A 12,550-nucleotide genomic window follows, 5' to 3' on the forward strand; every position below is an offset into this window, starting at 1 on the left:
GTAAAGTACCCAGGAATATTCTAGTATTTTTCACAAAAATGCTTAAAAATTCATAAACTTTTAAATAGTTAATTTAAAAATTATTTTCATTTAGTCTTCCCTATCGCTTAAAATCGAACAAAGTATCAGTGAATAATTGGTCACATTACTTTTAATGTCACTATGTTCAACATAAATTTTCCATTTATCAGAACGTTACTCCAAAAAGGTATCGAAATGATGCAATATTTTCACAACATTCTGCAATAAAAGTATTGAAGATCTTTTTTTTTAGTTCAGTATTCTATCGAGATTAAAATTTTGTAAAGTTCGTGCAGAGTTTTCCTTCAACTTTGGATTAAAATCTCATTTCAAAATACAACTGAATAAAATAATTAGGTGTATATGGTTTTTATAGAGTTTTGGTTACATAGTTTCAAACGTTTTATGATAAATAAAAATTTAAACTAACTGTAGTATCTGAACACTTTCTAATCCATTCTTCTTTGGTGTAATCAATGTTTGCACAAAAAATAAATACAACCTCTATTTTCAATGACAGAGGGAAATCTCAATAAATCTAAGAAAATATTTTTTAAATACAATTTTATTAGAATATGTAGAAATATTTTTTTGTTTATTTTAATTATTTTTTCTTCTTTAGTCCTTACTTTATTACTAGAAATATTAAGAATACGTTAAATACATTAACAAGTGGCGTCTTTGCAAATATAATAAAAACTAATAATTAAGAGAGTAACTGAAAATTAATATATGTCAATTTTAAAATAACGTATCCTTATCAAAAATACAAAAAATTATATAATTTCAAGACTGTAACATATTAGAAAGTGAGTAAAGAGTCTATTACATAACTCCCTCTTCATAAACATGAAACAAGACAAGTTAAATAAAAGTGTTTAAAAAGTATCTCAACTACTTTTGGAAATTCATAAAATGTGAAATGTGCATCGAAATATGTATTATCAGTAAATATACTGTATTCATTTTTCTCTCCTTCATCAAATACTTGTTACACTACAGTTTTGCCAATATAAAAAAATAACGCTTTCATTTATTTCTTATAAATATAATAAAGGAACAATTTCAGAGAAAACACATTTCACTTACACCAACTAAGCGTTTTCAGATTAGAAGTGAAAGTTTATATTGCATTGGAATTTCTTTTTCTCATTTTGTTCCGACTTGCCTCGGAGGTTGCATTCATGCATGGCGCCATTACCCCTTATTTATCCATATGCGTTTCGTAATTGTTGGCGACGGGGAAGATTCTTTTACGGACAATTTGGCGCGAAACCTTTCGTGAGATTTCGCATCTTAGAGATTAAGATAAAAGGCAGCTTTTCTTCGCTCTTGCATAAGGCGAGATTTTAGGAGTTTTTGTTTGTTTGTGTATCTAGATATTTTTTCTAATGCAACATCGAGGAACACTTAGGACTAATTGCATTCGCAGATTGATGGTCAGAAATGGTGGAATTTAGTATTCCTATCACTGATCAGTTTTTTAGTTGTACGAAAGTTCTTGAAAGATTCGTAACATGGAATTTTTGAAAAGTAACAAGTCTCTTTCAATTAAAATTCAATAGTTTTACCTGCTGTAAAATCAAATTTAACCTTATATTGCATATATAAGGTTAAATTTGTAATATATCCTTATATTACATATTACAAACATTCTGTTGAAAATAATCTGAAGTGAAATGTATGAGTTGGCTGGAATTTACATAAAAAATCGCGTAATCAAATTTGTTATAGTTGGCAGTAGTGAAAATTCATAAATGATAATTAGTTTTAATTTCATGGAAAGGACTGATTTTGCGTAAACTTTTTAAATGCATGCGTCCAAACAATGTTAGCCATGGAATGAAAGACCATGAAACCATTTTTTAAACCAACTGATAAAAACAAACATTGCAGTTAAAAGTTGTTATCAAAAATTTGTAATTTAAACTAGGTGGACTTTATTGACTATAGCTAGTAAGCCTGAAATCTCAAGACAATAATAAAATGCATAAATGTTGAATGAATTCTTTTTATTGAAGATTCAGAAAATTATAATTATTTACAGTTAAATATTTACAATTAAAGGAGATAATATGAACAAGAAAGATAGCTGAAGAAGTATTAAACCTATCTACACAAAAGCTTGACTGAACGAGAGAACACACCTGGTCCTTTGTCTCTGATTGAAAACACGTTTCGAAGCGACCTTATGGAGTAGCAATTAGGTATCCAGCGTTTCCCTTGACACTTTTCTGCGCATCGAAATGGTCAGGTTTGAGCAGTTGACCATTTTGGTGACTACTGATTAATGCTGCTCTCCGAGTGAGGTATAACGCATTAGCAAATGCAAATTAAATAAACACTTCTGATGAATCCTACAATGATAAGCAATAGTATGAATTCCTCTGCGTAAGTAACTCTCATATTTATAGCAATTTTCACAGGAATTTTGCTTGGGAATTTAGTACGGCAAACATTTTCAAAAAGTATAGAAAAATATTCTAAAAAAGCGATTTTTATTTTGTTTTTTTGAAATTTCTGCAGATTTATTATCATTTATTTCTGCAGATGAATTAGCATAGATAGTTTCATGAACAAGAGACCCATCTTTATTCATAAGTCTCAAAAAGGGAAAAAGTATTTATCAATGAATATTTTATTTAAAATACCCAACCCAATTTCCATGCTGTTTTCACAACGTTAAGGCTAAACAAAAGCCGAAATAAAAGTTCCAAAATCTACAAATTCAGTTTATCTTTTCTCCAACAATGAAATAGGATTACCCCACTCTCCGATTCCCATGAGTTCTCTGCAGGGGAACTCTGAGAAAAGTGGAAAATTTGTTAAAAAAAATTTTTTTACGTTTCAATTTGAAAAAAAGAAAAAAAAAAAAAAAAAAAAAAGGCTTTTTTTTGTAAACAAACATAAGCACGAAAAGAGAGAGAAAAGGTATTCTTACACATTTAAATGCAACCCTTTTTCAGGATTCCCTTTTGTTTTTTTCTCGCTTTTATAGCTTGCATTTTCGATTGTGTGGGTGTATTCCAGCAGAATAAACAAATGAGATCTATCTATGCATAAAAATTTTCAGTGTTATTTGCTTTCCGTGGGAAGTCTTTTAGAAAGCAGATGAAAAATAAGACATATGCAAATTAATCTCGAAAAATTGTGCTCAAGGACCCTCATTCAATTCGCTTTATGCCACTTCAGAATAAAAAAAAAAACTTTGAGAGTAATTTTTTTGATAAATTAAGAAGTGATAAAAGAAGAAATTAAGTGATGCAGAATACCACTTGCGATATGATTGTCATTCAGTGAAAGGAAAATATCAATAAAATATCTGGTCATATACTGGACTTGCATTTTTCCGAATGCATTTTTTCTAATGCAGAATCCCAAGATAAAAATTTGGAGATTTCTCCAATTTAAATGCCTTAAATTAATATTATTATAAAAAAATTATCTATAAGATAAACATTAAAGTAAATAACAAGTCTTAAAAAGATAATGAGATAAATAAATGTGAATTTCACTTTTATACCATTGTAGAACAATTATCGTTCAACAGCTTTCAATAGATTATTAATAGCAAAAAGAAAATGGAGCACGAATCCAATTTTCTTTTACAAAATTTTGAAAATGGGCGAAATAATAATCAGATTCCCACACTCAAAATCCCTGATAAGTTTAGCTGATAAGATTTGCCGACTAAGTTTAGTTGTTTATATTTGATGAAATTTATTGTGTTATGTTTATGATGTTGCCTATGGTTTATGAAGGCCTAGCCTAAAAACTGTTTATGAAGATAACCTATAAATATTATTCATCTTGTTTGGACATAGATCAAGTCTTTAGAGAAATCGTCCGTCTCTGTTAGAAAGAGGAAGCCAATTAAATGATTGCAATTTCAGGTGATCATATTAGTGAATTCAGCACTTTGCAGAAAGGAAAAATAACTTAACAAGCTATAATAAATATTTTACTAATGTGTCAGATTCATGTCAATTCTGTGGGGGACCTAACATTAAAATTTATTGGGAATAATTGTAATTTAGAACACCTTTTGAAATGTCATTTTGTGAAGAGGAGTGTCATTGGAGGAAACCACTAAGTATGATTCAGAAATAAGTTCTTTAAATTCAGAAAATGCACCATTTAAATGGAAGTTAATCATTGCAAATCACAATAAATTGCTATAAAATGAAATGATTACATTTTATCTTGCCATACAGACTATGCTATGCATATTTAGAATGTTGGTCAAATTAAATTCATTATATAAAGGCTAGAAGACAAAACACAATCATAGGTTGGATTAAACGAATCAGATTTAGTTGTCCAAAAGCTATGTTTGGCAGATTGCACCAGACGTAAATGTAGCAGGAAAAAAAATTAGGTATTTTTAATTGGTTTAAAAACAAAATGAAATCTGATCAATAAAATCCCTTACCAATATCCTACCACATTACAATAAGAATTCAACATCAACAAAATATATTTTTAAATAAAATAGTAAGCGCCTTTTACTCTGTTAAATTAATTACGGTTAATAGGAATCATCATTTGCAAGTCCAATGATAAGGGATTAAAAACACATCTCTGAAAAATACTAATATATTAGGACAGTTAAAACAGTAACAAAGGTTCAGCTTCTTCGCATTTCAAGTAAATAAGAGCTTGTTAACCATTTAAAGAATTTTAAGAATTAAATAGCAGAATCTACTCAATTTGACATCAAGTTCACACATTGAAAAACATGTTCATAATGAAATAGTGGATTTCTTAACATAAAAGCTATTGATGAGCTATGATTTTTACCGAAGTATGTGTACAAGCATTTATATTGCTTGTACACTTACTAACATAAAAAAGCCAACATAAAAAAAAGACTTTGTTTCGGTAATCTATACAATAGCACATTTCTAAAAATTTCAAAATGGCATACAATAAAAAAAAAGCAGAACATCAAGATATTTTTTTTGTAAAATTTTTTAAGCTTCCATGATGTTCAGAGCGACTGTATGCATTCGATTCTGGTAATAGAAAAGAGTTTCCCAAGCGAATCACGATACTTTGCAAATACAAAGTTTCCTCATAGTAAAAAGGGAAATTGTCTGAAGGGCGTGGAAGATCGTAATTAGCTCATTGAATGAAACTGAAAATTTCTAAATTAGACGGATATTCAATATTCATAACAATGGGAATAAAAATGCTTCTGTTATAGCATATACTGCTGTCGTCTTGATTTAAAAGGAAAAATTACAGAATAACCTAGTAAAGAGAATAACAGAAATCGGAATTCTGAATAATTACATCATGAAGTTCCGAATCATGAAAAAAGCAATTTAATTCTATTATAGAATAGAAAAACAAGAAAGGATCGTGCAATAGAAAGTCCCCACAGACCAGCTGGAAATGTCATGAAAAATGAGTGTTTTGAGACAGACAACGTTTGAAGATAATAATAGAAAGACAATTTTTAGCGCCATCAGTTTAGTGGAAGACGGTTGTAGGCAACGTAAAGATTTTCCACTGATAAGACTCTAAATGATTCTGAGTAAATTCTTGAAGCTGAATTGTTTATAGTGTCTAGACTACGTAAAATAATAGATTATTTAGAACCACATACTGCGTTATCAATGCGTGATGAAATAATTGCTTTGCGGATACGGAGGAAGGAAATTAGATCTACTCTCTAGGAGTTTTATTTATAAATATTTGTTCTAGCATATTTCTTTCCATCGATGTAAAACTTCTGAAATTAAAGCGAGCTTACAGTCTAATATATTCTTCTAAAACCTTATTTCATTAACCATTTGCAAAATTCTGAATATGGATAGAAAGGTTCAAATGGATATCATACTTTCTTTGCATAAAAAAGTCCATCGCGCCAAACTTCCAGTCTGTTAACTGCAACTTGCAGCTCTCGCTCAAACTGCAAGGCATAATGCAGCCTTTGAGAGAGCATCTGAAGATAATCCCTATTACAAGTACCTTCAATAAACGGAAATTAACAATCTGGCTGAAATGAATAATAATGAATGTTACACTGATAATGCTTCTCTATAAACTGCTTCAAGTTGAATTAAAAAAAGATAGCCAATACGAATATAAAAAATTTGAAATGACAAAAAGTAATTAGTAGAAAGCCTGGCAAATTTAACCTTTAACCCAAAATTTAATGGAGTAGAAATAATATCAAATTGGGAAACATTTTCACTCGCCTTTACTTTAAAATAAATAAAGATTAGTTAATTTAAATTTGTTTTTTTAGAATATTCGTTTTACAGAACAGGTGCTTTATTACCTCCCCCCCCCAAATAGAACATTAATCATATGACCTAATATCTTCCCTAGACAGGTAATAGCATAGTTGGTTCATAGGAAGCTTTCTCAGATTTTCGAATTGAAGTTACAGTCATTTCATGCCATTTTGAACACAATTTCTGAATAATCTATATTCTGTTGAATACATATGTAAGATTGGAAAGAGAAATTGTAGTTAAATGTCAAAACAGGTTATATATCATTTGAAGGGTTCTTGAATGCATGAAAGACAGTTTGACAGACTGCAAGATCAGTATATAATGAAGCAAGAAGTTTGCCAGTAAGCAGAAAGCCTCTTCCATAGTACCAGAATAATGCTGTAATAGCTAGTTATCTCCAATACAACGAAGATAGCTCTTTTACTGGAAAATTTGTGTCGCGGCCTTTGATGTCTATAAGAATCAACCTCAGTTTTTTTTATGCTGTCGTAATGACGATCATTCATCTACCAGGATGCTTTACCTCCCTCTAATAACCCCCTGGGGCACCTCGAAATGAGGATGAGATGCTTCCGGCATGGTGGTTGGATCTCGCCATCCTGGAGGATACACAAATAGGTGGGGGATCTGACTCCTCCCATCGATGACGGGACGTCCTTCTTCGGGAAGGGTTGTACCGAGGCCGGTGATGGTCCTTAGGACTCAACCACAGTTCCCGTCAGTGTTGCTGTTGCGGCTGTCCGGTCATTCAGCCTTATGGTTTAAATCCGTGTGCCTTCGTGGCGGGTCGGAGAGTCAGTTGGTTGACTTACCTCCTTCTAATGTATTTCATGTTTAGTGATGATCAATGGGTGCTAGAATGATTCTAAATGCTCTGATTTTTGTATATTCCCAATGATTGTATGAAGAAAATTTCTTAAATAAATAGGTACCCCAAAGCGATCTAAGTACAGGTGCTACCTGACCAAGTCAATGTTTTATTGCATTGTCGACATGTAAATGCGAGTCTGAATACAAAATCTTATTCTCAACGGCACTCTTTTTGGCTGTAAAAATCAATAAAAACATTGTTTTTTTGCCGAAGCATTTAGGTGAAGCTTGATATTCATTGAAAGGAGGAGAGTGTTTGCCCATATAGAACTGGGAGAAATTCGGGCCTGACCATCACAGAGCCAAAAGAGAAAAGATAGACACCAATTCTGGATATTTACAGTCTCGGCACTTAACTTGGTGATAGCTGGAATTTATAGGCTTAAGAAATCCCCAGGGATAGGAACTATTCTTAACGCTAAGTCCAAGAAAATGACTTTTTCGCTTGATCCGTAGCAAACTAATCATTCAGATGGCTAGCCAACAGAAGCACTGATACATAGGGGACCACAAGGCTAAATCTCTCTAAACACGTGGAGTTTTCTATTCTTGTGAATTAAGACATAAATGGAGCTTCAACAAACTCTCGTGGAGAGGTCCATCGCTTGTTGCCAAGCGATAAAGTAGAAAAGAAAAGCAGGAAACGTAGAGGTGGTTACGCTTGAAGAAAGAAACGTCCTTCAGGATCTCGATATAAGGAATCCATATTTACTTAAACTAGGTAAACTCATGAAAGGAAAGGAAGACACAAACAACATCCTTAAATATTACATAAAATGAGTGTATTATTCACTTGTAATAATGAAGAATATTTGATTAGAGGAGAAATAATAATACTTGAAACAGTAATACTTGAAATAATTTTATTAGAGGAGAAATAATACTTGTAATAAAAATATGTATTTTTATTACAAGTAGAAATTTATGACGTGCTTTATTATTGCACCATTTTTCATGAGACTTGAAAAAAAATTGTTATTCGAAAATTATTGCTGAAAGAAAAAAAATATTATTTCAAATTAGAAAGCTTTTTATAGTTATCTGGAGCTTTGAAAAGCAAACATATACAGCAATAAATAATAAAGTAATAATTACATTTTACTGCTACAATTGCTCTGGATATATGCCTGAAATGTCATAAAAAACATGGGTGATTCTCATATATTTATAGAAAATTAAATTTAAAATAAATCTACTAATTGGATGTTTTACTAGAAATTCTTAACCAATCATAATTTTGAATTATTATTTATTTTGTCGCTCATGGTATAATAAAATATTATGACAACTTCCCTTATTGATTCAGTTAAAAAAATAATGTCATTCAAATGAATCCTGGAAAAGGCAATTCATTTTTACATTAATTTTTTTCAAAAAATGTTTCATGAATATGAAGAAAATTAAATATTTGTTTTGTAGATGGAAATATTTTCATTTTGTATTCCGCAAATGAATACTGAATAATATTTAAAGAGTAAATACATCCTACAAATCTAAATTTTCCTAATACATAAAACATTTTTTAGTGAAAATTTATCATACTTAGTAACGGATAAAATATACAGAAAAGTTACTACATTTTTTTATTTTAAAATAAACAGAAAACTCTATTGTTTTGTTTTTGTTCTATATATTTAAGAATTAAAGCGATTAACATAAAAAAGTACCAATAAAAAAAAATGTCGCGAACTTCTGAAAATTTGTATGTGTTTTTATGGTGTAGAAGTTTGTTTTGAACTCATGAAAATTAAATAGTTCTGTTATTGATGCTCTTAAATTTCAACTTGATTTCCCCAAATTCCGAGATTAAATATATTTAAATGCTCTGGAATTTCATCTCTATTAACTTAATTGCTTTAATTAATCTCTCTTAACTTAATTATTAATTAATAATTTTGAATATTATGAATGAAAATCATGTATATTTTGTATTGATATAACTAAACATTAATATAAATGAAACTGAATTTCACCGACTATGAATTTAAAGTCCATTAAGAAAGCTGACAGAATATCTAGCTATTTCTGTTTATCAGTATGTTCTTTAAAGAATATTCAGACAGTAATTCCATGTGTCATCGATCAATTATATCTCTTTGACAGCACTGCCAGACTTCTGAAAATGTAGCGTCTCTCTCTCTGTGACGCTATTTCCTAGTTGACTGATAGAATAAGTAAAAAGAAATGAAGAAATGTAATTTTTTCATGAAATTTTTATCATAATTTATCACATTTCTAAACACACACACACACATATATATATATATATATATAAACAAATGAAAGTTTGTAATGAACTAAAAGAATGCAAACTAATATCTTCAAAGTTACAAGTATTAGCCATATTTCTTTCAAAATTTTTTTTAGAATTATACAGGCTGTTGTTATAAAACTCGGAGTAATTATGTTTAGAGGTGATTAAACAAAATTAGATAAGTGCATATTAACTTATAATACAACATGGAACTTAACATGTGAAATGCTAGAGGGCTCTTTCTAGAAATATGCCTCATGTTATCATGATAGTTAAAGTAATCTCGATACAAATTTGATGGGCGAATAATATGTTGTGGGCGGTGGAGTTCAAATTAATTCCCAAGCTTTTAGTAGGATATTAATTTTTAGCAGGAAAGTTAAGAAGGAATTAAATTTTTCTCTTCCCATAAATACCATAGTTTTAAAGAGTGAAAGTCAAATCAAACTAAACAAATTATTTCCTGATCATAAAGCACAACTTTAATGATTAAGGTTTTTAAATGTTGCAATTGTTTATACTTTGCAGTCTAAACAATTTTTCAATAATTAATGGGCAAGAAATATTATATTTTTTAAAAAATATTTTTTTAAAGGATATGAATTTTGATGATAGAAGAAATACAACTCACGAGAGATTTTTAACGAAATATCAAAAGCTTCGATTAAAACGTGTTAACTAAACGCAATCTAAATACTATTTTTATTGTCAATAATATGGGTATTATGGCAAAACGAAACTCCCAATTCCTTATTATTTGTATCTTTCTTGAATAGAATGATTTAACAACGCGCTCGGCTAAGATTCCATGTAAATGTCACTCGGAACTTAAATGGAGGCAAAATTAATTCAGTTATCCTACTCTCAAGATAACATGGAACAAATTGATGAAAATACTCTCTTATATTTAACACATTGATTTATGAGTATACACTGTAATTTGATTTGTGCTTATTATTTAATCGTACTCTTTGCATTTTCGCCCTCTTACCCCCTTTTTTTGAGAAAATATGTCATTTGACTCCAAAACCGTACTTTAATCTAGGAGACGAGATAAATGAACTTATTTATTTATTAATGCCTGCATTAAGAGAATTAAAATTCAAAAACCAAGAATAAAACAAATCGTGAGTATTTGTCAAGCTCTGTAGACTGAGAAAATGAGTAGCAAACTCACCATCATGTATGTAATCATTACTAATTAGTTATTACTAGCAAACTCACCATCATGCATGCAACAGAATAAACGAAATACATACTGATAACATGTGCATGTAATAAATGTATGTACATGCAGAACACATATTCGACGGAGTTAATTAATAATCAATCTTTCCTATCAGCTTTATTATTGCATCAACACTTAATAACAGCTTGTAGGATCAATTATTATATAAATATTCTCAATTTATGAATTATGAGGTACTGAGTAGCCAAAAGAATAAAAATGAACAATTTATATTATATTATTTAGTGAATAATATACGAAAATATACTGGCAATATGCAGAATCCCTCATAAATAATAGATAGTTATTTTTTAAAATTTCATTTTGAATAGAACCACAAAATCAATCAAATTCTAATAAATAAAGAAGTGTTCTGAAAACTAATAAGAGTAAGAAGACAAAAATGCATTTGTGAAAATTCCTTATTCAGTTCAGAGTTTTAATCTTCGAATAAATAAAAATATCTTAATATGAAAACATAACTTTGGATTTGATTTCATAGAAAGGAAGAATCTTGACAATTTTTGTGAGACAAAATTACTTCTGAGAAAATTGTCTTCAAAGCTGAAAAAAAAACAACCCGAAACCAAGAAAGAATTCCAAAACAATCATCCAATATTCATTTCATTTAGAAATGATGTAAAAAATGTCTTCATTAGATTTAAAGAAAGTTAACTTCAGGTAGAAAAAGTAACAAATTCCATCATTTTTCCTATACAATGCTTTACTTTTTTTATAAAGAAAACTTTTTTTCTGAATCTTTTAAATCGTAGAATTTTTCAATTTAATAATCTGTATTTCATCAGATATAGTTTGGAAATTTTTTCAAACAGAGGAAAAATATATTGTATAGATTTGAAAATTTTTACAGTTGATTAAAAAGAGAGCTAGTGAATATTTTACTCAATTCCATAAGTCGATATTTTATTAAATAATCAAACATATATTCATAATTATTTTTGAAAAAGTAAGCAAAAAAGAATTAAGTTTATAATGTATTTATTTTATAAAATATCAGTTTAAAATTATAATAACTTTTTGACACATTCACAGGAAAAAAAGCTGAATAAAATTTTCAGATTTAAAAACTAATATAATCATTTATAATCTTACAAAAAATGAGATAGATAACGAAATGAAAGATAAGTTCTGAAGTAAGAAGTAACGCCATGCTTAACTTCCTTATCAAAAATTACGAAAAATTGTCCATTTTTAATAATTAAATATCAAATCTAAGAGAATAATGCACAAATAAACATTGAGAAAATGAAAATAAACTTTTATTATGGAGTTTCAAAAAACTGTATTGAACTACTGATTACTGCAGCTTTTGTATTTCAAAACAGGTAAAATATTAATTATTGAATTCAAAACAAATATACCTTATGTTTCCTATTCAAAGGAATATTATGATATAAAAATAATGCATCCATTAGATGAGAACACCATATTACTATAAAAAATGTTAGGGTTTATGTTGATCCGATTCTGGTGTTGATCTTTGAGAAAGAAAAATGGTATTTTGTGCAACGTGAAAGTATATTCTAGATATTCTGGATTACGGGCAAGGCCAGGGATGCCAAGGGGAGGGTTATTATTAACCCTATGTCACTGGCAACCCTTAGTTCCAAAAGAATATGTTAGTGTGCGGTCTTTGGCAATGAATCGCTATTATGAGATTAAGTATTAAAACCCGTATATGCTTTTGGATAACTTATTTCCGATTTATTGAAATCAAAATTTGACCATACCCACATCTGCAGTCATAAAATCGCATACCAGATATCATTTCTTTAAGTTACTGTTTTTTACCCTTAGTTCCAAAAGAGCATGTTAGTTTGCGTTCTTGTGCAATAAATTGCTAGTATGAGATTAGTACACAAAAATTAAAACCCAATATTTATTTTGGATAACTTATTTCCGACCTAT

The sequence above is a fragment of the Argiope bruennichi genome, chromosome 4 (genome assembly GCF_947563725.1).
Source record: "Argiope bruennichi chromosome 4, qqArgBrue1.1, whole genome shotgun sequence".
Lineage (NCBI taxonomy): Eukaryota > Metazoa > Arthropoda > Arachnida > Araneae > Araneidae > Argiope > Argiope bruennichi.